Genomic DNA, 24,255 nt, shown 5'->3' with positions numbered 1-24,255 from the left:
CTAATTAATGTAACTCAGTCTTCTGTATCACGCTGTCTACCAACAACTAACCTCAGATTGTCTACGGTAGCGAGTGTTCTGCATAATGTTCTCCGACGAATTTGATCTCCGAGAATAAGAATTAGAGATATATTTATTTACAACAGAGGTGGCTGTGTGAGTGACAGTGATCTATAACCCCCTATGAAAATGTTTTAAGAAATATGACGAAAGACTTCTGTCCTGTCAGCAGTGTCGTGCGACCTACACAGGTGATGCAAACACGCCATTGTGTATTATCCCGTATACCAAGGACGTATATGAGACTTATAAATCCTTGCGTACACGTTAATAGGTAATATTCCAAGCAGGACACCAGCATGCCATAACATTTTCGTTCTAAAGTGTCCTCTTAAGGGATATATAAATCAGCTTGTTGTCAAACTTAAACTATATGGTTTGGGAATAAACAAGACGCCATGCAGCGAAAGCGTTCGATATTACGATAACAGGTGACCTATTTGTAATCATATATGGACACGATTTTTTTTTATCTCACACCTGATAGGTGTATAAGTTTTTAAGTGTTGTTTTACAAATGTATGCTATCACTACGATAGCCTACCTAACACATACTTTAACTTTAGATAGTGTCATATCCACATTATTGGCCAATTGATTTTTCTCTCAACCCAAACTGGTCCAAGTGAATGTATTTTGGCAATCATATTTCTTTTATCAACCAAAAGTTTTTTTGACAAGAGGATAGTGTTTTGGATTATTCATGTTATAACTACAGAATTGACAATTGAAATTGAAATCTGCCCTATGATAAAAAATATATTATCCCCGACATATCACATGATAAGAGCAGATATTTGCCAATACTGGCGTTGATGTAGTCAATAAATGTTCCCATACAACCAACACCTAAGAAAACCTCCTGTTAGACAGTGCGATGATCTTACTTTTATCGACCATTGATGAAAATAAAAAAAGTTTTCCTCCTTCACATTGGTTGTCATGGTGCTATTGTATAGCGAAAGACACGTTTTATTGTCTTTAAAACTAAAACCACTTTATCTGAATGTGAAGGAAAATGTCAATTCACTTGCTAACGTCATTTTTGTTCATTTGAAATGTGCGCTTTGATGTAATTTCAATCCGATGATTTCTGAAAGATGTTTAAGTTTCCAACTGATCTTTTGAAATGTATTCCTTTTGTACTTTGGGTTCTTGATTTTAATTCTTCTATTCTGAAATGTCTATGCAGTCATTTTCAAGTACTTAAAGAACTGTCTGTTTTTTCCCAACAGAAGTTTATCAGAATTTGGTAGGTTATAAATTGTGCTTTATGGACAACACTGCCTTGGATGTCTTTGTTCATACTCCGTCTTAATATTGCTGAACGTCTTCATATGAGAGAGTTGGTTCTTCGATCCCCGGCACAGACGTGAAAAGGTCAGGGGTCACCTGCCAGATAATGTGGATTTTCTCCGGGCACTCCGGTTTCCTCAAACACTAAGATCCCTCGTACGCTTACATCCGGGCCATTGAGAGTGATTTACATAGTTGTGTAACTTGTTTCTCAATCGATGTAAAATAAATAAAGTTTATATTTAAAATATGTTTTACAACTGTGTAATGCTTAATATCGGTATTGTATATTTTTTTATTCCATATTACACGAATTTGCGAATCTTTCATATATTTAGTGACAGATTAATGTGCCATGCTACGGAAAGAGTTCATATACGGTTGAATTTTAGAAGTTTTTCGTTCACAACTAACATTTTCGTTCCCTAATAAGCGCCACTTTTGTTATAATTTTAAACGCTCTAGATGCTAATTACGGCGAATACGGTACATAAAGATAGAGATGAGTAGGACTCCCGATTACTAATGTCCTCGTACGTGAAAGCTTTCAACTTTAATTTTCTTTCTTGAATTATTTGATTATGTACAGTAATCAAAGTTAATACCAAACTAGCACAAAGTTTCTTAGTATAATAAACTAAAGACAAAATATTAAAGACATATCCATAGTACATTAAGCACATTGATGTACTATCAAAAGCTAAGGAAGGCTCACATAGATAGAAAGGTTGTGATGATAGCAGAAATGATGTGCATAGGCGGTTTCATCTTTTAAATGTTTTTTTTACTAAGGTTCTTTCAACAGGGGACTACAAACCTGAACAATTACGTGTCGGTGTACGGCATTAATTCTGGAAATGAGTATGTTACATCTCTAAAAGTCATACAAAATTTACTTACAACAATGAAACAATGAGTGAAACTTGAGTGAATATATACATGTACTCCTTACTATCGTCTTTTTTTCCAATTTCAATATGCAAAGATAGTGACACCTACAATTGGTAACATTATTGGGGACTAAAACAGTTGTCTCCCTTGACTCGTCGTTATCCAGATGATATCCCGTCTCCAAATGGTAATTTATGTTTTTCAAATGCATACTGTCAAACCATTGATGCTTTACAAATACAAGCAAAACAATTTTGCGATCCGCTTAGCTAGCTTAGTGCTTGGTACTATTACTTATATTTTATTGGCACATAACAGCTTCACGCCTTCAAGCTCATACAGTATACAAATAATTTATAGAACTCAAATCTGTATAGTCCACTTTGATACATTTTCTTATTTATGTTAGTTCTAAATTATTTACAAATTCTTACATATATGATAATGACATTCTTTCCTGGTACAATAAAAAATCTTCACAAAGTAAAATATCAAAATGCATCGTAACTATAAAGATGTCTACGCATAAACACACAAACAACAAACAAGAGGCCCAAGATGCCTTGACGGTCACCTGAGTGCTGCTACAGATCAAGAGCATTGCAAAGTTGGTTCAAATCTATAAAAATTATTTACGAATTAAAATAAATTTTAAGTTGAACTTTCGTATTAGAATTTTTATTTTTCATTTTGATAGTTAGTGTATTATGTTACCAAACCTTATTCTTAAAATTCCAATTTGCTTTGATAACGTTAAACAACAAAACCAAACTAGAAGTCAGTCAGTGATTTTATAAAATTTGGTTCCATCAAAACTGTGAATTCAGAAGAAGAATTTTGAAATTTTAGCCATTTTCACCCATTTTGGCCCGCCCCTCTGGTCCCTGGGGGTCAGCCAGGACCAATATGGATATGGGGTTAAAATGCTATTTCAGGCTAATAATTCTAACCCAGTTTGACTCATTTCCTATTAAAACTAAGCAAATAATGTTCATAAATGTGTTTTTCCTATATCCTTTCGACGGCCGGCAGGATTCGAACTTGACTCGATTTTGATAGTAGGTTATTACAAATGCCATCTATGAAAGCAGTTTGCATCTAGATTTCGGTTTGATGCAATTTTCACGATGATAAGAAACAGTACACACTACAAACAAGCAAACACAGTCACCGGAAGTCCCCTAAAGGTCACCACGCACGGGTCATGGGAGGCAGAAACCTGCGCGTGGGACTTGTGTTTTTTTTTGTTTTTTTTTGTTTTTTGAAATCGGTGCTATTTTCCCCTTCCTTTTCCCTTTCTCTCTATTTTCTCTTACTTTGATATCTCTTCTATTGTTTAAGACCATCTGCATGTCTGTATCTTGATAATTAAGCTGACAACGACAGGTTTCCGGGCACACACTAAAATCCGGATTTCAGACCTCAAGTTTTGACTTATTTGGGCATGTTCAAAGGTGATTTGTGACGTCACTAATGCAATTGACATGCTATATAGGGATGAACATCTTCTTTTCAAAAAACTAGTATTTAGTTTTCAACGGTCTCAGTGGGGCTCCAGAAGGGTGCATGAAATGGGGCAAATGCATAATTACGCATAAATACGTTACGGCCGTCCAAAGGATATAGACTATAGTAAATTTGACCCCCTCCCCAGGGGAAAATCTGAGATCCCAGGGCCATGAAATTCACAATTTTTGTAAAGGGCCTTAAGACCTTCCAATCCATGAAGAGTATTTTGTTCCATGAAATCTGTGAATTCAGAAGAAGATTTTTGAAGTTTTAGCCTGTTTGACCCTTTTTGGCCCCGCCCCTAAGGCCCCTGGGGGTCGGCCAGGACCAATATGGATATGACGATAAAATGCTATCTCAGGCTAATAATTCTAACCCAGTTTGACTAGTTTCCTATGAAAAATAAGCAGATTACATTCATAAATGTGTTTTTCCTATATAAACTATAGTAAACTTGACCCCCTCCCCAGGAGGGAAACATGAGACCCCAGGGTCATATAATTCACAATTTTTGTAAAGGACCTTAAGACCTTTCCATCTATGATGAGTATTTGATTCTACCAGTTCCAGAATTTCAGAAGAAGATTTTTGAAGTTTTAGCTTATTTGACCCCTTTTGGCCCCACCCCTAAGGCCCCTGGGAGTCAGTCATGGAAAATTTGTTAATATGATTCAATGGCCATTTCATAGGGATAATTCTGACAACATTTGAATCATTTCCTTTTACAAATGACCAAATAATGCTCAAAAATGTGTTTTCCCCTATATAAACTTTAGTAAACTTTAATAACCCCTCCCCAATAATACAAGCGGAAACCTGAGACCCCAGGGTCATATAATTCAAATTTTTTTAAAGGACCTTTAGACCTTTCTATCTGTGAAGAGTATTTGATTCCATCACATCTGTGAGTGGAGAAGAAGATTTTTGAAATTATAGTCAATTTTACCCCTTTTGGCTCCTCCCACAGCCCCCTGGGGGGAAGGGACAATAAAAATCACAATTTTGTTTGGCCTTATACCTTAGAAGGTTTGTGCAAAATTTCACTGAATTTGCTTCTGCGGTTTTTGAGAAGAAGTCGATTGTAAATTGTTTACGGACTTACGACGGACGACGACGGACAAAAGGCGATTAGAATAGGTCACTTGAGACTTTGTCTCAGGTGACCTAAAAACTACAAAACAAACAGACTAAAGCAAGCACAGAAATAATCTTCCTCAATGCATACTAAGTTATGTCAAAAGTCCCATAGGTCTTTGGTATATCACTAACCCGGATGTTTCATCAAATGAGATGCAATTAATTCAAATCCAGTAAGTCCTTATATAAGTATAATAATAGAGGGAAGGGTTTGGGAGTGTAAAGTATGGGGATTAGGGGATAGTCTATCATCTAAAGTGTGGGGATTAGGGGATAGTTTACCATCTAAAGTGTGGGGATTAGGGGATAGTCTATCATCTAAACTGTGAGGATTAGGGGACAGTGTATCATTACTTCTAAAGTATGGGGATTAGGGGATAGTCTATCACAACTTTTGTAAAGTTTTCTTTTCCACAGGAACAGTTTTCATAATAACCCACTTCAAATTATAATTAGTATATTACATTAGGGCATGGACGTATCCTTAATTAAGGGAAGTCAGGGTTTAACATACTTCTCTATTTCCATGATTGGACTCCGGCTCAGAGATTAGAGCTACTAATCATGCACTTCCCACAAAACATATCTCATTTTGTTTCATCGAGTCACTTGTGATTTTTATTTACAATTCAAATGATCAATCTCCATTTCACTTATCTGGCTAATCCCCTATGGTCTCAGGAAAACCTGTGGCAAATATAGATCAGCATATCCCATAATAAGCAATTAGTATGTATAACTTAAAAAAAGCCTATTACTTGAATTCTTCATGTAAATTACTGATGGAACAAGTTTCTTGCATGCATTTCTGGTTTTAAATGTTATAGTTATTGTATTTTGGTGGTTACTGTCCACCAAGAAAACAACTAAAATTATACAAATAAGCTTTGCATGCTATACTGTATTTGACTATGCCTTTTTTCCTACACTAGATAAGATAGGTATGTTAATGTTGCAGGTCCACTGAAGACCAAGGCATAAAGTTTCATCCTCATACACAAGTACATAAATCATCCATGATAACATTACAGAAGTCCTAGTGTCTACTAACTAAACTCATTTAAGTAATTTTCTGGCATATACATATCCGAGTTATACATTTCGGGAAGCTGTTCTATGTCAAATGATATAGGAGTGTCCATGTCGCAGGGTTCCGTGGAAAAGTGGTAGCCCTCTGAGGACTGGGACGCTGGCCCCATTCCCATCTGGGGGTCAGACAATAGACTACCCTGGTTATCTAGTCTGTAGTCTAGTCTGAGAATCTCCGCCTGGCGACTGGGTAGGAGTGGACTGGTCAGTGAGGGACACACCTGCGAACTGGACGCGGGGCAGCTGATACTATTTATAGCCTGTTGCTGTTCACACCATGATACGGGATGGGAAGCTGGTGATGTCACATTTCTATTTCTATCTGTAATGGGGTACAAACAGGTTGTCCAATATCATGTGTTTTATTTTAAGATGCAAGTATCAAAATGAAAACAATGGCTTTCCAAAAAGTTTGCTTCATAAGATACAAGCTTACACAGTTTTTTTAATACATTTGTAACGAACATGCTTACAACAAATTCATAGTTATAACAAAGTATTTTCATTTCTCTTCAAGGGTTGTCTAAGATTTGTATGTTTATAACAAAGTAATTCAGTTTGTTCATTATAACTGTGTTTTACTGTACTTAAAAAATCTTGCAATTTCTATACAATCATTTACAGGTAAGTATTCAAAATAATATATCAAATATTGAAGATATACTCAAATAAACAGATTCCTGTTGTTATTTCTCTCATGCTAATGGTTTTATCATAATTAAACAAAGCTAGTGATGAAAGTTGTGATTACCAAATGACGAGAGCATGGAATCCCTAGGGCCTGTCTGCCAGTCAAGACCACAGGTAGACAGAATAGGGTCAGGGTCCTTGACAGGTGATGGTACTGTATCAGATGACGCTGAGGCATTGTCCACACCCAACACTGAGCCACACTCTTCTAGAGTGATCCCATACTCATTGGCTATACACACCACATCCTGAATTAATAGTGGGCAAAACATCAAACATTACATATATATTGTACACAGCAGTACACCATTCACCACACAAAACAGTCTTTGTTTTACAGTACACCATTCACCACATAAAAAAGTCTTTGTTTGACAGTACACCATTCACCACACAAAACAGTCTTTGATAGTACACCATTCACCACACAAAACAGTCTTTGTTTTACAGTACATCATTCACCACACAAAACTGTCTGTTTTAAAGTACACCATTCACCACACAAAATAGTCTTTGTTTTACAGTACACCATTCACCACAAAACACAGTCTTTGTTTTCCAGTACACCATTCACCACACGAAACAATCTTTGTTTTACATGGACCATTCACCACATAAAACAGTCTTTGTTTTACAGTACACCATCCACCACACAAAATAGTCTTTGTTTTAAAGTACACCATTCACCACACAAAACAGTCTTTGTTTTAAAGTACACCATTCACCACACAAAACAGTCTTTGTTTTACAGTACACCATTCACCACACAAAACAGTCTTTGTTTTACAATACACCATTCACCACACAAAACAGTCTTTGTTTTACAGTCCACCCCCCCCTTCACCACACAAAACAGTCTTTGTTTTAAAGTAAACCATTCACCACATAAAACAGTCTTTGTTTTACAGTTCAGCATTCACCGCACAAAACAGTCTTTGTATTACAGTACACCATTCACAACACAAAACAGTCTTTGTTTTACAGTACACCATTCACCACACAAAACTGTCTTTGTTTTACAGTACTGTCTTTGTTTTACAGTACACCATTCACCACACAAAATAGTCTTTGTTTTACAGTACACCATTCACCACACAAAACTGTCTTTGTTATGATAGGATGTATTTAGTGTCATACATAACACACCCCTCCTTAAAGAAAAGAAAGTTTTCTTGAAAAGGAAACTTTCTTGACATATTAAGTCATATTTAAATCCTTGATACAGCATCAGCTAGAATATTGTCTTTCCCTTTGATATGTTTGATGTCAAGATTGTACACTTGCAAAGTCAAACACCACCTGAGAATTCTTTGATTTTTGTTTTTCATTTTTCCAATGAATGTTAAAGGGTTGTGGTCGGTGAAGACCAACACAGGCACAACTGTAGTGCAGAGATACACATCAAATTGGTTCAAGGCCAAAATCAATGCTAAACATTCTTTCTCAATGGTGGAATAATTTCTCTGGTGTTTGTCAAATTTTTAGGTCATCTGACCGAAGGTCAGGATGACCTATTGTCATCGCGTTTCGTCCGTCGTCGTGCGCCATCCGCCGTCCGCCGTGCGTCGTGCGTAAGACTATTTATACAAAAACCTACTCCTCCTTCATTCTTTGATGGATTTCATCCCTATTTGGTTTGAAACATCATTGGGGAAGGACAATCATATTTTATATAAATGAGCCTGGTCCAACCCCTAGGGGCTGAGAGGTGGGGCACCAAAAGGGCAAATTTTCTTAATTTAGCTTTAAATTCCTACTCCTCCTTCCTCCTTGGATGGATTTCATCCATATTTGGTATGAAACTTCATTAGGGAAGGACAATCATATTTTATATAAATGAGCCTGGTCCGACCCCTAGGGGCTGAGAGGTGGGGCACCAAAAGGGCAAATTTTCTTAATTTTAGCTTTAAAATCCTACTCCTCCTTCATCCTTGGATGGATTTCATCCATATTTGGTGTGAAACTACTTAGGGAAGGACAATCATATTTTATATAAATGAGCCTGGTCCGACCCCTAGGGTCAAAGGGGCGAGGCCCCAAAAGGGCAAATTTTCTTAATTTTAGCTTTAAAATCCTACTCCTCCTTCATTCTTTGATGGATTTCATCCCTATTTGGTTTGAAACATCATTGGGGAAGGACAATCATATTTTATATAAATGAGCCTGGTCCAACCCCTAGGGGCTGAGAGGTGGGGCACCAAAAGGGCAAATTTTCTTAATTTAGCTTTAAATTCCTACTCCTCCTTCCTCCTTGGATGGATTTCATCCATATTTGGTGTGAAACTACTTAGGGAAGGACAATCATATTTTATATAAATGAGCCTGGTCCGACCCCTAGGGTCAAAGGGGCGAGGCCCCAAAAGGGCAAATTTTCTTAATTTTAGCTTTAAAATCCTACCCCTCCTTCATTCTTTGATGGATTTCATCCCTATTTGGTTTGAAACATCATTGGGGAAGGACAATCATATTTTATATAAATGAGCCTGGTCCAACCCCTAGGGGCTGAGAGGTGGGGCACCAAAAGGGCAAATTTTCTTAATTTAGCTTTAAATTCCTACTCCTCCTTCCTCCTTGGATGGATTTCATCCCTATTTGGTTTGAAACATCATTAGGGAAGGACAATCATATTTTATATAAATGAGCCTGGTCCGACCCCTAGGGGCTGAGAGGTGGGGCACCAAAAGGGCAAATTTTCTTAATTTTAGCTTTAAAATCCTACTCCTCCTTCATCCTTGGATGGATTTCATCCATATTTGGTGTGAAACTTCATTAGGGAAGGACAATCATATTTAATATAAATGAGCCTGGTCCGACCCCTAGGGTCAAAGGGGCGAGGCCCCAAAAGGGCAAATTTTCTTAATTTTAGCTTTAAAATCCTACTCCTCCTTCATCCTTGGATGGATTTCATCCATATTTGGTTTGAAACATCATTGGGGAAGGAAAATCATATTTTATATAAATGAGCCTGGTCCGACCCCTAGGGGCTGAGGGGTGTGGCCCCAAAAGGGCAAATTTTCTTATTTTAGCTTTAAAATTCTACTCCTCCTTCATCCTTGGATGGATTTCATTTATATTTAGTGTGAAACATCATTGGGCAAGGACAATCATGTTTTATATAAATGAGCCTGGTCCGACCCCTAGGGGCTGAGGGATGGGGCCCCAAAAGGGCAAACTTTCTTATTTTAAGCTTTAAAATCCTACTCCTCCTTCATCCTTGGATGGATTTCATTTATATTTGGTGTTAAACATCATTGGGGAAGGACAATCATATTTTATATAAATGAGCCTGGTCCGACTTCTAGGGGCTGAGGGGTGGGGCCCCAAAAGGGCAAATTTTCTTACTTTTAGCTGGCCCACTTCCTGTTTTCAGGTTTCACTCTCTGATCTCAATGAAAATTGGTCTATAGGGGTTTTAATTGATGCCGAACAACGTGCAAACATTTTCGTAAAGATTATTGTATTCCAAGATGGCCGCTGGCCCACTTCCTGTTTTAAGGTTTCAGTCTCTGATCTTAATGAAAATTGGTCTATAGGGGTTTTAATTGATGCCGAACAACATGCAAACATTTTCGTAAAAATTTTGGTATTTCAAGATGGCTGCTGGCCCACTTCCTGTGTTGGGGTTCATTTCAGATCTCAATGAAAAATTGGTCTAAAGGGGTTTTAATTGATTCAGAAGGGGGAACTTTAGGTGAGGACAATCATATTTTATAAAGGACCAGGCTAGGACCCATGGGGATAGTACGGCGGAGGTCCAAACTGGGAGCTTAGCTGAAATTTGGCTTTAAAATCTGACTCCTTATATTAATCCTTGAATGGGTTACAACCATATATGGATGAAGGGCAACCAAGTTTGTTCAACAAATGACATTTACCTATTTCAGAAACTTACATATTCAACTAAGGAGTTCCTTGTACTATTTATATTAATTGTTAACCACTACTTTATACTGTGACTTTGTTGTTTTGTGCCATGAGTCAGATGACCGTAAAGGCCCATAGGCCTCTTGTTTCGAGAAGTAACAAATTGGATGGTCAATTTGTTCAGTACCTTCTTGCATCAAAACAGCACCAACACCTACATCACTGGCGTCAACAAACAGTTTAAACTGTTTATTAAAATCTGGAGCAGTCAGAACTGGTGAGTTTGATAGTATGGCTTTCAGTTTTTCAAAGGCAGACTTACATTCGTCTGACCAGACAAATTTGACATTTTTCTTTAACAAAGCAGTAAGTGGAGCTGCTATAACAGAGGAATTTTGACAAAATTTTCTGTAGTATCCAGCCATACCAAGAAATCTCATCAGCTCTCTCTTGCCTCCAGGAGTTGGAAAATCTATAATTGATTCTACTTTGGCCTGAACAGGTTTAACCTGCCCCTGTCCTACAACATGGCCTAAAAATTCAACAGTTGCATGACAAAATTCACATTTCAATAAGTTTACAGTCAATTTCATGGTAGTGAGTCTCTCGAAGAATTCGCGAATCCCGCGTAGATGGTCTTCCCACGTGTCGTGGTAGTTGATGACGTCATCAATGTATCCATCACAGCCTTCCAGGTCTGATATCACGCTGTTAAGAAGACGTTGAAATGTTGCCGGGGCATTCTTCATACCAAACGGCATAACTTTGTACTGGTACAAACCTTGTGAGGTTACAAATGCAGACACTTCTTTGGCTCTTTCTGTTAATGGCACCTGCCAATATCCTTTCAACAGGTCAAACTTGCTAACATACTTGGCTTTGCCAACTTTGTCAATGCAAGAGTCAATCCTTGGAATTGGATAAGAGTCTGTTTTACTGACAGAGTTAACTTTTCTGAAGTCAGTACAGAACCGGTATGTCTTATCTGGCTTTGGCACCAGATCACATGGAGAGCTCCATTCACTTTTGCTTGGTTCAATAATATCATTGTCCAACATGTATTGAATTTCTTTCTTTAAGTGTTCTTCTTTCAAAGGATTGACACGGTAAGGATGTTGCTTGACAGGTGGCGCATCGCCTACATCCACGTCATGATAGATAGCATCTGTTTTACCTGGTGTATCCGGAAACAAATGTTTAAACTCAAGTATCAAATCTTTCAGTTCATTGCGTTCCTTTTCTGATAGATGACACAGTTTCTTGTCCAAGTTCGCGAGCACATCTGAGTTCCGTAACTTAACACCACAGTCTAAACCTACATCTTGTACACCACCATCTAAGTCTAATTTACAAATATCAGCTGTACTTTCACTTTGTGATGGTACAGAGGCCAAAGTAGCAATAGGTCGAGAGGTCTTGCTCTCTTCTCTATCTACATATTTCTTAAGCATATTAACATGACATAATTGAGTTTTCTTGCGCCTCCCTGGAGTTTGTACAATGTAGTTAACATCATCGACCTTTTTCTCAACAACATAAGGTCCAAAATATCTAGCTTGCAAAGGCTGACTCGGTATTGGTAATAGAGCCAAAATTTTGTCACCTGGATCAAAACTTCTTGTACGGGCATCTTTATCATACCATGCTTTCATTTTGGTTTGAGTAACGGCCAAATTTTCTTTTGCCAGTTCACATGCCCTTGTCAACCTTTGCTTAAAGTTAGACACATAATCTAAGAGATTCACTTTAGAATCTTCGTCCAAAATTTTGTCTTTCAAAATTTTCAAAGGACCATGCACAGTATGTCCAAACACAAGTTCAAAGGGACTGAAATCAAGAGATTCTTGTACAGATTCTCTAACGCCAAACAACAACATGTGTACACCTTCGTCCCAATCTCTTTTGTTGTCAAAACAATAAGATCTCATCATATTCTTCAATGTCTGATGAAAACGTTCTAAAGCACCCTGAGACTCTGGATGATAAGCACTAGACTTACACTGCTTGAACGGTACATGACTTGTTGGAAAATATCAGACATGAAATTCGAACCTTGATCCGATTGGACAGCTTTTGGAAGACCAACCAATGTAAAGAATTTAACCAAAGCCTTGACTATGTTAGGGGCCTTAATATTCCTGAGTGGAATGGCTTCAGGGAAGCGTGTGGAAGAACATATAATAGTTAAAAGATACTCATTCCCAGACTTAGTTTTGGGTAGAGGACCTACACAGTCTATAATGATTCTACTAAATGGTTCCTCAAATGCTGGAATGGGGTGCAAAGGTGCAACAGGGATTTTCTGATTAGGTTTCCCTACCACCTGACAAGTATGACGAGACCTACAAAAATCAGCCACATCCCGTTTCAACTTGGGCCAAAAGAAGTGATCTAAGATCCTGTTATAAGTCTTGGTCACACCTAGATGCCCTGCCATAGGTACGTCATGAGACAAACTTAGAATATCTTGCCTATACCTCGGTGGGACAACTATTTGATTGACAACCTTCCAGTCTTCCTCGGGAGACACATCAGGGGGGGCGCCACTTGCGCATCAACACACCTGACTGACGGAAGTAACAAACCGGGACTTTCTCAGCCTCTTCCTCACTCAAAGCCCGATTACACAATAAGGAGATTTCAGGATCTTTCTCCTGTTCTACTATAAGCTCATCATGTCAGACAAAGAAGTACCCTTGTTAGGAACAACTCTATCACTATCAAAGTCTACAGGATTGCTCAAAAGATCACACTTGCTCCCGATATCCTCTATATCATGAGCCAAGAAAGTGTCACCTAACCCTGGACTATAATGATCCTCAACTACTGCAACATCAGAAACCTTCTTACTCATTGAACGAGTTACAGCACAAGAAGGGAAAATACCAGGAAATTCCTGTTGAATAGTCTCAGCATCATCTGTTTTATCAGGGATACTGGACACTAAGGGATCTACCCTAACTTTCTCTCCAGCCAAGTCATTGCCTAAAATGAGCGACACGCCCTCTATGGGAAGTTCCGGTCTAACACCAATGGTGACAGGCCCAGTAACCAAGTCTGACTTTAAATAAACAGAATGGAGAGGCACATTAACAAAACCTAACTCTACACCTTGAAGCAAAACACTACTACCACATGAGGTCTCCTCAGACAAAGGCACTACGCCATCTAATATCAAAGAATGAGAAGCCCCAGTATCTCGCAAAATCTTCACAGGTTTCAAGTTGGTAATATCACTAGTAAGTGAAACAAAACCTTCAGAAATGAAGGGAGAGTACTTCTCCAAGACACTATCAGACTCTGAGCTCTTAATCTCAACAGACACTTTAGAATCTTCCACAATATCACTAAGTTTCTGACTAGGCTTTGACATAGCTAACACAGAAGGAACTGACTGTTTACGCCTTTGCTCCTTACGCTGGAGGGAATAACATTCAGACATAATATGCCCTACTTTCTTGCAGTAATTACAAACAGGACCAGAAGGAGACCCCACACCTGCCCTATGATCTGTTTTAGAAGAACCAGACTTAGTCTTATCACCTACATTAGGTTTGTCGTTAGAAGGGCCACTAATGGTTGGGTTCCTAGGCTGACCAAATTTACTAGTACCTGTGGTACTGTTTTTGTCTTGATAACTGTTTTTAACAAATGAGCCTTTGTGGGTGAGAGCATAATCATCAGCCATTGTAGCTGCTTCGCTAAGTGTTTCAACTTTCCTCTCATCTAAATGAGTTTTTATGTTTGTGTGGACACAACGTTTAAACTCCTCTATCAACAATAATTGCCTCAATTTACCGAAATCCTCATCAATTTCTTTAGAATCACACCACCTATTAAATAATTGTTCTTTTTCTCTGGCAAATTCTACATGAGTTTGTTCATCTCTCTTTCTCGAGTTTCGAAATTTCTGGCGGTAAGCCTCAGGAACTAACTCATAAGCTTTCAAAATAGCTTTCTTGACTACTTGGTAATTTGAAATGTCATCTACAGACAAAGAAGAATAAATGTCTCTAGCTTTACCAATCAAGACACTCTGAAGAAGCATTGTGAGCTTATCTTCAGGCCATTTCATACTGTCAGCTATTTTCTCAAAATGCAGAAAATACTTGTCAACTTCTTTCTCTTGAAAAGGAGGAACTAACCTTATGTTTCTACAGACATCAAAACCCCTGTTTCCTTGTAAACCCCTAAAAGTTGGATTACTTGAACTGTCTTGAGAAGCTAGCTCTAATTCTTTAATTCTAAGTTCTGTTTCAGCTTGAATTTTCTGCTTCTCTAGTTCTAACATATGATCTCTCTCGATCTCTTTTTCTTTTAATTCTCTTTCTTTGTCTTTTTCTTTTTCTCTTAACTCCATCTCTTTCATTTCCTTCTCTATTTCCATTTGTCTATATTTCATTTGTCTATTTGAATTTCTGAACTGACTGTTTCCTCTATACTATCTTATGCACTAGAGTCAAATTTGCCATTGTCAACAAAATATCTTATAATTACATTCCTAATTTCAGCTTTCCTCAAATTAGTTTTGATAGTAAGGCCTAAATGTTTACCCAATAACAGTAAATCCTTCTTACTAACTTGCAAAAGAACTTCCAGGGATGGCGCTTTAACAAACTGTTCTACCTGCATAGAAGTCATGTTTATCTAGCTGTTGGTTTCAAATGTAAACTCCAAGTTTGTACACAAATTTTGCAAATTTCTTAATTAATTTTTCAAAGTTAGATTTCACAAATAAAATATCGATCTCGGACAAGAGCCCCCAATTTCTGTTATGACCCAGAATAACAGAAATGAGAAACCAGCAGCTAAATTCAAAACACAATTTAATTATATATACAATATTATACAGAGATGGTTTACAATATCTTAATTAATTGGTGGTGGTACAAGAGTAATACGATGATTTAAAGTGTTACTTATCTGCATGGGAAAGTCCTGGTATAATCCTTGATCATTCCAGGTTTCAAATTAACAATAATCAAAAATCCACGAGGAAAATGAATGTCCACAGATGATTTGTAAAGTTCCAGGCAATATGAATAAATCCACACAAAGTGTTGTAATAATCCACAGATAAAGTCACAATAGCTCTCCCAATATAATCTAATATGGCACTGTACAATTCTTGATATGTCTCATTACAGGTCTCATTACAGTTCTAATTAGCCTTGGACAGCTGGAGTATATATAGCTAAACCCTAATTCAAGAATATTGGAGAATCTTCTACTTCTGGAAATATCTAACTAAAAACAGTAAACAAATAAACACACATAACTTTCTGGAAATAGATCATTCTAGATCTCTACTTAAAATCAACATGTTTACAAACATATTTGTTTATACATGATTATATTCTAGAAATTTCTATAACCTAGATTAATGATATGACCTTTATAGGATGTATTGATAAAAGCTATATGAGTTATCTCCCTTATCTAATAACTACATGTATTTAGTGTCATACATAACAATAAGTATGTCCTTACCTCAAGACTGGGGATTGGTACCAGAGACAATTATATAGTATGTCCTTACCTCCAGACTGGGGATTGATACCAGAGACAATTATATAGTATGTCCTTACCTCCAGACTGGGGATTGGTACCAGAGACAATTATAGTATGTCCTTACCTCCAGACTGGGGATTGGTACCAGAGATAATTATAGTATGTCCTTACCTCCAGACTGGGGATTGGTACCAGAGAGAATTACAGTATGTCCTTACCTCAAGACTGGGGATTGGTACCAGAGAGAATTATAGTATGTCCTTACCTCCAGACTGGGGATTGGTACCAGAGAGAATTATAGTATGTCCTTACCTCCAGACTGGGGATTGGTACCAGAGAGAATTATAGTATGTCCTTACCTCAAGACTGGGGATTGGTACCAGAGAGAATTATAGTATGTCCTTACCTCCAGACTGGGGATTGGTACCAGAGACAATTATAGTTTGTCTTTACCTCCAAACTTGGGATTGGTACCAGAGAGAATTATAGTATGTCCTTACCTCCAGACTGGGGATTGGTACCAGAGACAATTATAGTATGTCCTTACCTCCAGACTGGGGATTGGTACCAGAGAGAATTATAGTATGTCCTTACCTCCAGACTGGGGATTGGTACCAGAGAGAATTATAGTATGTCCTTACCTCCAGACTGGGGATTGGTACCAGAGAGAATTATAGTATGTCCTTACCTCCAGACTGGGGATTGGTACCAGAGAGAATTATAGTATGTCCTTACCTCCAGACTGGGGATTGGTACCAGAGAGAATTATAGTATGTCCTTACCTCCAGACTGGGGATTGGTACCAGAGAGAATTATAGTATGTCTTTACCCCCAGACTGGGGATTGGTACCAGAGAGAATTATAGTATGTCCTTACCTCCAGACTGGGGATTGGTACCAGAGAGAATTATAGTATGTCTTTACCCCGCAGACTGGGGATTGGTACCAGAGAGAATTATAGTATGTCCTTACCTCCAGACTGGGGATTGGTACCAGAGAGAATTATAGTATGTCCTTACCTCCAGACTGGGGATTGGTACCAGAGAGAATTATAGTATGTCCTTACCTCCAGACTGGGATTGGTACCAGAGAGAATTATAGTATGTCCTTACCTCCAGACTGGGGATTGGTACCAGAGAGAATTATAGTATGTCCTTACCTCCAGACTGGGGATTGGTACCAGAGAGAATTATAGTATGTCCTTACCTCCAGACTGGGGATTGGTACCAGAGAGAATTATAGTATGTCCTTACCTCCAGACTGGGGATTGGTACCAGAGAGAATTATAGTATGTCCTTACCTCCAGACTGGGGATTGGTACCAGAGAGAATTATAGTATGTCCTTACCTCCAGACTGGGGATTGGTACCAGACAGAACTATAGTATGTCTTTACCCCTCAGACTGGGGATTGGTACCAGAGACAATTATAGTATGTCTTTACCCCGCAGACTGGGGATTGGTATCAGACAGAACTATAGTATGTCTTTACCCCTCAGACTGGGGATTGGTACCAGACAGAACTATAGTATGTCTTTACCCCTCAGACTGGGGATTGGTACCAGAGACAATTATAGTATGTCTTTACCCCCAGACTGGGGATTGGTATCAGACAGAATTATAGTATGTCCTTACCTCCAGACTGGGGATTGGTACCAGAGAGAATTATAGTATGTCCTTACCTCCAGACTGGGGATTGGTACCAGAGAGAATTATAGTATGTCCTTACCTCCAGACTGGGGATTGGTACCAGAGAGAATTATAGTATGTCCTTACCTCCAGACTGGGGATTGGTACCAGAGAGAATTATAGTATGTCCTTACCTCCAGACTGGGGATTGGTACCAGAGAGAATTATAGTATGTCCTTACCTCCAGACTGGGGATTGGTACCAGAGAGAATTATAGTATGTCCTTACCTCCAGACTGGGGATTGGTACCAGAGAGAATTATAGTATGTCTTTACCCCCAGACTGGGGATTGGTACCAGAGAGAATTATAGTATGTCCTTACCTCCAGACTGGGGATTGGTACCAGAGAGAATTATAGTATGTCCTTACCTCCAGACTGGGGATTGGTACCAGAGAGAATTATAGTATGTCCTTACCTCCAGACTGGGGATTGGTACCAGAGAGAATTATAGTATGTCTTTACCCCCAGACTGGGGATTGGTACCAGAGAGAATTATAGTATGTCTTTACCCCCAGACTGGGGATTGGTACCAGAGAGAATTATAGTATGTCCTTACCTCCAGACTGGGGATTGGTACCAGAGAGAATTATAGTATGTCCTTACCTCCAGACTGGGGATTGGTACCAGAGAGAATTATAGTATGTCCTTACCTCCAGACTGGGGATTGGTACCAGAGACAATTATAGTATGTCCTTACCTCCAGACTGGGGATTGGTACCAGAGAGAATTATAGTATGTCCTTACCTCCAGACTGGGGATTGGTACCAGAGAGAATTATAGTATGTCCTTACCTCCAGACTGGGGATTGGTACCAGAGAGAATTATAGTATGTCTTTACCCCCAGACTGGGGATTGGTACCAGAGAGAATTATAGTATGTCCTTACCTCCAGACTGGGGATTGGTACCAGAGAGAATTATAGTATGTCCTTACCTCCAGACTGGGGATTGGTACCAGAGAGAATTATAGTATGTCCTTACCTCCAGACTGGGGATTGGTACCAGAGAGAATTATAGTATGTCCTTACCTCAGACTGGGGATTGGTACCAGAGAGAAGTATAGTATGTCCTTACCTCCAGACTGGGGATTGGTACCAGAGAGAATTATAGTATGTCCTTACCTCCAGACTGGGGATTGGTACCAGAGAGAATTATAGTATGTCCTTACCTCCAGACTGGGGATTGGTACCAGAGAGAATTATAGTATGTCCTTACCTCCAGACTGGGGATTGGTACCAGAGAGAATTATAGTATGTCCTTACCTCCAGACTGGGGATTGGTACCAGAGAGAATTATAGTATGTCCTTACCTCCAGACTGGGGATTGGTACCAGAGAGAATTATAGTATGTCCTTACCTCCAGACTGGGGATTGGTACCAGAGAGAATTATAGTATGTCCTTACCTCCAGACTGGGGATTGGTACCAGAGAGAATTATAGTATGTCCTTACCTCCAGACTGGGGATTGGTACCAGAGAGAATTATAGTATGTCCTTACCTCCAGACTGGGGATTGGTACCAGAGAGAATTATAGTATGTCCTTACCTCCAGACTGGGGATTGGTACCAGAGAGAATTATAGTATGTCCTTACCTCCAGACTGGGGATTGGTACCAGAGAGAATTATAGTATGTCCTTACCTCCAGACTGGGGATTGGTACCAGAGAGAATTATAGTATGTCCTTACCTCCAGACTGGGGATTGGTACCAGAGAGAATTATAGTATGTCCTTACCTCCAGACTGGGGATTGGTACCAGAGAGAATTATAGTATGTCCTTACCTCCAGACTGGGGATTGGTACCAGAGAGAATTATAGTATGTCCTTACCTCCAGACTGGGGATTGGTACCAGAGAGAATTATAGTATGTCCTTACCTCCAGACTGGGGATTGGTACCAGAGAAATTATAGTATGTCCTTACCTCCAGACTGGGGATTGGTACCAGAGAGAATTATAGTATGTCCTTACCTCCAGACTGGGGATTGGTACCAGAGAGAATTATAGTTTGTCCTTACCTCCAGACTGGGGATTGGTACCAGAGAGAATTACAGTATGTCCTTACCTCCAGACTGGGGATTGGTACCAGAGAGAATTATAGTATGTCCTTACCTCCAGACTGGGGATTGGTACCAGAGAGAATTATAGTATGTCCTTACCTCCAGACTGGGGATTGGTACCAGAGAGAATTATAGTATGTCCTTACCTCCAGACTGGGGATTGGTACCAGAGAGAATTATAGTATGTCCTTACCTCCAGACTGGGGATTGGTACCAGAGAGAATTATAGTATGTCCTTACTCCAGATCCAGAAATTAGTATGTCCTTACCAGACTGGGGATTGGTACCAGAGACAATTATAGTATGTCCTTACCTCCAGACTGGGGATTGGTACCAGAGAGAATTATAGTATGTCCTTACCTCCAGACTGGGGATTGGTACCAGAGAGAATTACAGTATGTCCTTACCTCCAGACTGGGGATTGGTACCAGAGACAATTATAGTATGTCCTTACCTCCAGACTGGGGATTGGTACCAGAGACAATTATAGTATGTCCTTACCTCCAGACGGGGATTGGTACCAGAGACAATTATAGTATGTCCTTACCTCCAGACTGGGGATTGGTACCAGAGAGAATTATAGTATGTCCTTACCTCCAGACTGGGGATTGGTACCAGAGAGAATTATAGTATGTCCTTATCTCCAGACTGGGGATTGGTACCAGAGACAATTATAGTATGTCCTTACCTCCAGACTGGGGATTGGTACCAGAGAGAATTATAGTATGTCCTTACCTCCAGACTGGGGATTGGTACCAGAGAGAATTATAGTATGTCCTTACCTCCAGACTGGGGATTGGTACCAGAGAGAATTATAGTATGTCCTTACCTCCAGACTGGGGATTGGTACCAGAGACAATTATAGTATGTCCTTACCTCCAGACTGGGGATTGGTACCAGAGACAATTATAGTATGTCCTTACCTCCAGACTGGGGATTGGTACCAGAGAGAATTATAGTATGTCCTTACCTCCAGACTGGGGATTGGTACCAGAGACAATTACAGTATGTCCTTACCTCCAGACTGGGGATTGGTACCAGAGACAATTATAGTATGTCCTTACCTCCAGACTGGGGATTGGTACCAGAGACAATTATAGTATATCCTTACCTCCAGACTGGGGATTGGTACCAGAGAGAATTACAGTATGTCCTTATCTCCAGACTGGGGATTGGTACCAGAGACAATTATAGTATGTCCTTACCTCCAGACTGGGGATTGGTACCAGAGACAATTATAGTATGTCCTTACCTCCAGACTGGGGATTGGTACCAGAGACAATTATAGTATGTCCTTATCTCCAGACTGGGGATTGGTACCAGAGAGAATTACAGTATGTCCTTATCTCCAGACTGGGGATTGGTACCAGAGAGAATTATAGTATGTCCTTACCTCCAGACTGGGGATTGGTACCAGAGACAATTATAGTATGTCCTTACCTCCAGACTGGGGATTGGTACCAGAGAGAATTACAGTATGTCCTTATCTCCAGACGGGGATTGGTACCAGAGAGAATTATAGTATGTCCTTACCTCCAGACTGGGGATTGGTACCAGAGAGAATTATAGTATGTCCTTACCTCCAGACTGGGGATTGGTACCAGAGAGAATTATAGTATGTCCTTACTCCAGACTGGGGATTGGTACCAGAGAGAATTATAGTATGTCTTTACCCCCAGACTGGGGATTGGTACCAGAGAGAATTATAGTATGTCCTTACCCCCAGACTGGGGATTGGTACCAGAGATAATTATAGTAGGTCCATATCCCAAGACTGGGGATTAGTACCAGAGAAAATTATAGAATGTGTTTACCTCCAGACTGGGGATTGGTACCAGAGAGAATTATAGTATGTCCTTACCTCCAGACTGGGGATTGGTACCAGAGAGAATTATAGTATGTCCTTACCTCCAGACTGGGGATTGGTACCAGAGACAATTATAGTATGTCCTTACCTCCAGACTGGGGATTGGTACCAGAGAGAATTATAGTATGTCCTTCCTCCCAGACTTGGGATTGGTACCAGAGAGAATTATAGTATGTCTTTACCCCCAGACTGGGGATTGGTACCAGAGAGAATTGTAGTATGCCCTTACCTCCAGACTGGGGATTGGTACCAGAGAGAGAATTATAGTATGTCCTTATCTCCAGACTGGGGATTGGTACCAGAGAGAATTACAGTATGTCCTTATCTCCAGACTGGGGATTGGTACCAGAGAGAATTACAGTATGTCCTTATCTCCAGACTGGGGATTGGTACCAGAGAGAATTATAGTATGTCCTTACCTCCAGACTGGGGATTGGTACCAGAGACAATTATAGTATGTCCTTACCTCCAGACTGGGGATTGGTACCAGAGAGAATTATAGTATGTCCTTACCTCCAGACTGGGGATTGGTACCAGAGACAATTATAGTATGTCCTTACCTCCAGACTGGGGATTGGTACCAGAGAGAATTATAGTATGTCCTTACCTCCAGACTGGGGATTGGTACCAGAGAGAATTATAGTATGTCCTTACCTCCAGACTGGGGATTAGTACCAGAGACAATTATAGTATGTCCTTACCTCCAGACTGGGGATTGGTACCAGAGACAATTATAGTATGTCCTTATCTCCAGACTGGGGATTAGTACCAGAGACAATTATAGTATGTCCTTACCTCCAGACGGGGGATTGGTACCAGAGACAATTATAGTATGTCCTTACCTCCAGACTGGGGATTGGTACCAGAGAGAATTATAGTATGTCCTTACCTCCAGACTGGGGATTGGTACCAGAGAGAATTACAGTATGTCCTTATCTCCAGACTGGGGATTGGTACCAGAGACAATTATAGTATGTCCTTACCTCCAGACTGGGGATTGGTACCAGAGACAATTATAGTATGTCCTTACCTCCAGACTGGGGATTGGTACCAGAGAGAATTATAGTATGTCCTTACCTCCAGACTGGGGATTGGTACCAGAGACAATTATAGTATGTCCTTACCTCCAGACTGGGGATTGGTACCAGAGACAATTATAGTATATCCTTACCTCCAGACTGGGGATTGGTACCAGAGAGAATTATAGTATGTCCTTACCTCCAGACTGGGGATTGGTACCAGAGAGAATTACAGTATGTCCTTATCTCCAGACTGGGGATTGGTACCAGAGACAATTACAGTATGTCCTTACCTCCAGACTGGGGATTGGTACCAGAGACAATTATAGTATGTCCTTACCTCCAGACTGGGGATTGGTACCAGAGAGAATTATAGTATGTCCTTACCTCCAGACTGGGGATTGGTACCAGAGAGAATTACAGTATGTCCTTACCTCCAGACTGGGGATTGGTACCAGAGACAATTATAGTATGTCCTTACCTCCAGACTGGGGATTGGTACCAGAGACAATTATAGTATGTCCTTACCTCCAGACTGGGGATTGGTACCAGAGAGAATTATAGTATGTCCTTACCTCCAGACTGGGGATTGGTACCAGAGAGAATTATAGTATGTCCTTACCTCCAGACTGGGGATTGGTACCAGAGAGAATTACAGTATGTCCTTACCTCCAGACTGGGGATTAGTACCAGAGACAATTATAGTATGTCCTTATCTCCAGACTGGGGATTGGTACCAGAGAGAATTACATTATGTCCTTATCTTCAAATATGGGATTGGAACCAGAGACAATTACAGTAAGGCCCTACCTCCAGACTGGGGATTGGTACCAGAGAGAATTATAATAAGTATGTCCTTACCTCCAAACTGGGGATTGGTACCAGAGACAATTATAGTATGTCCTTATCTCCAGACTGGGGATTGATACCAGAGAGAATTATAGTATGTCTTTACCCCCAGACTGCGGATTGGTACCAGAGAGAATTATAGTATGTCCTTACCCCCAGACTGGGGATTGGTACCAGAGATAATTATAGTAGGTCCATATCCCAAGACTGGGGATTAGTACCAGAGAGAATTATAGAATGTGTTTACCTCCAAACTGGGGATTGGTACCAGAGAGAATTATAGTATGTCCTTTACCCCCAGACTGGGGATTGGTACCAGAGAAATTATAGTATGTCCTTACCTCCAGACTGGGGATTGGTACCAGAGAGAAATTATAGTATGTCCTTACCTCCAGACTGGGGATTGGTACCAGAGAGAATTATAGTATGTCCTTACCTCCAGACTGGGGATTGGTACCAGAGAGAATTATAGTATGTCTTTACCCCCAGACTGGGGATTGGTACCAGAGAGAATTATAGTATGTCCTTACCTCCAGACTGGGGATTGGTACCAGAGAGAATTACAGTATGTCCTTACCTCCAGACTAGGGATTGGTACCAGAGAGAATTACAGTATGTCCTTATCTCCAGACTGGGGATTGGTACCAGAGAGAATTACAGTATGTCCTTATTTCCAGACTGGGGATTGGTACCAGAAAGAATAACATTATGTCCTTACCTCCAAACTTGGGAT

At 39.8% G+C, this 24,255-nt stretch overlaps 1 pseudogene; it reads right to left on the bottom strand.

Annotated features, from left to right (window-relative positions):
- Positions 1-1,898: 1,898 nt before the first annotated feature.
- Positions 1,899-24,255, bottom strand: part of LOC138329046 (uncharacterized) — a 45,619-nt pseudogene continuing 23,262 nt past the window's right edge.

The sequence above is a fragment of the Argopecten irradians genome, chromosome 8, assembly GCF_041381155.1.
Source record: "Argopecten irradians isolate NY chromosome 8, Ai_NY, whole genome shotgun sequence".
Taxonomy (NCBI): Eukaryota; Metazoa; Mollusca; class Bivalvia; order Pectinida; family Pectinidae; genus Argopecten; species Argopecten irradians.
The sequence above is the reverse complement of the archived record's forward strand: the minus strand, read 5'-3'. Positions and strand labels throughout refer to the sequence as shown.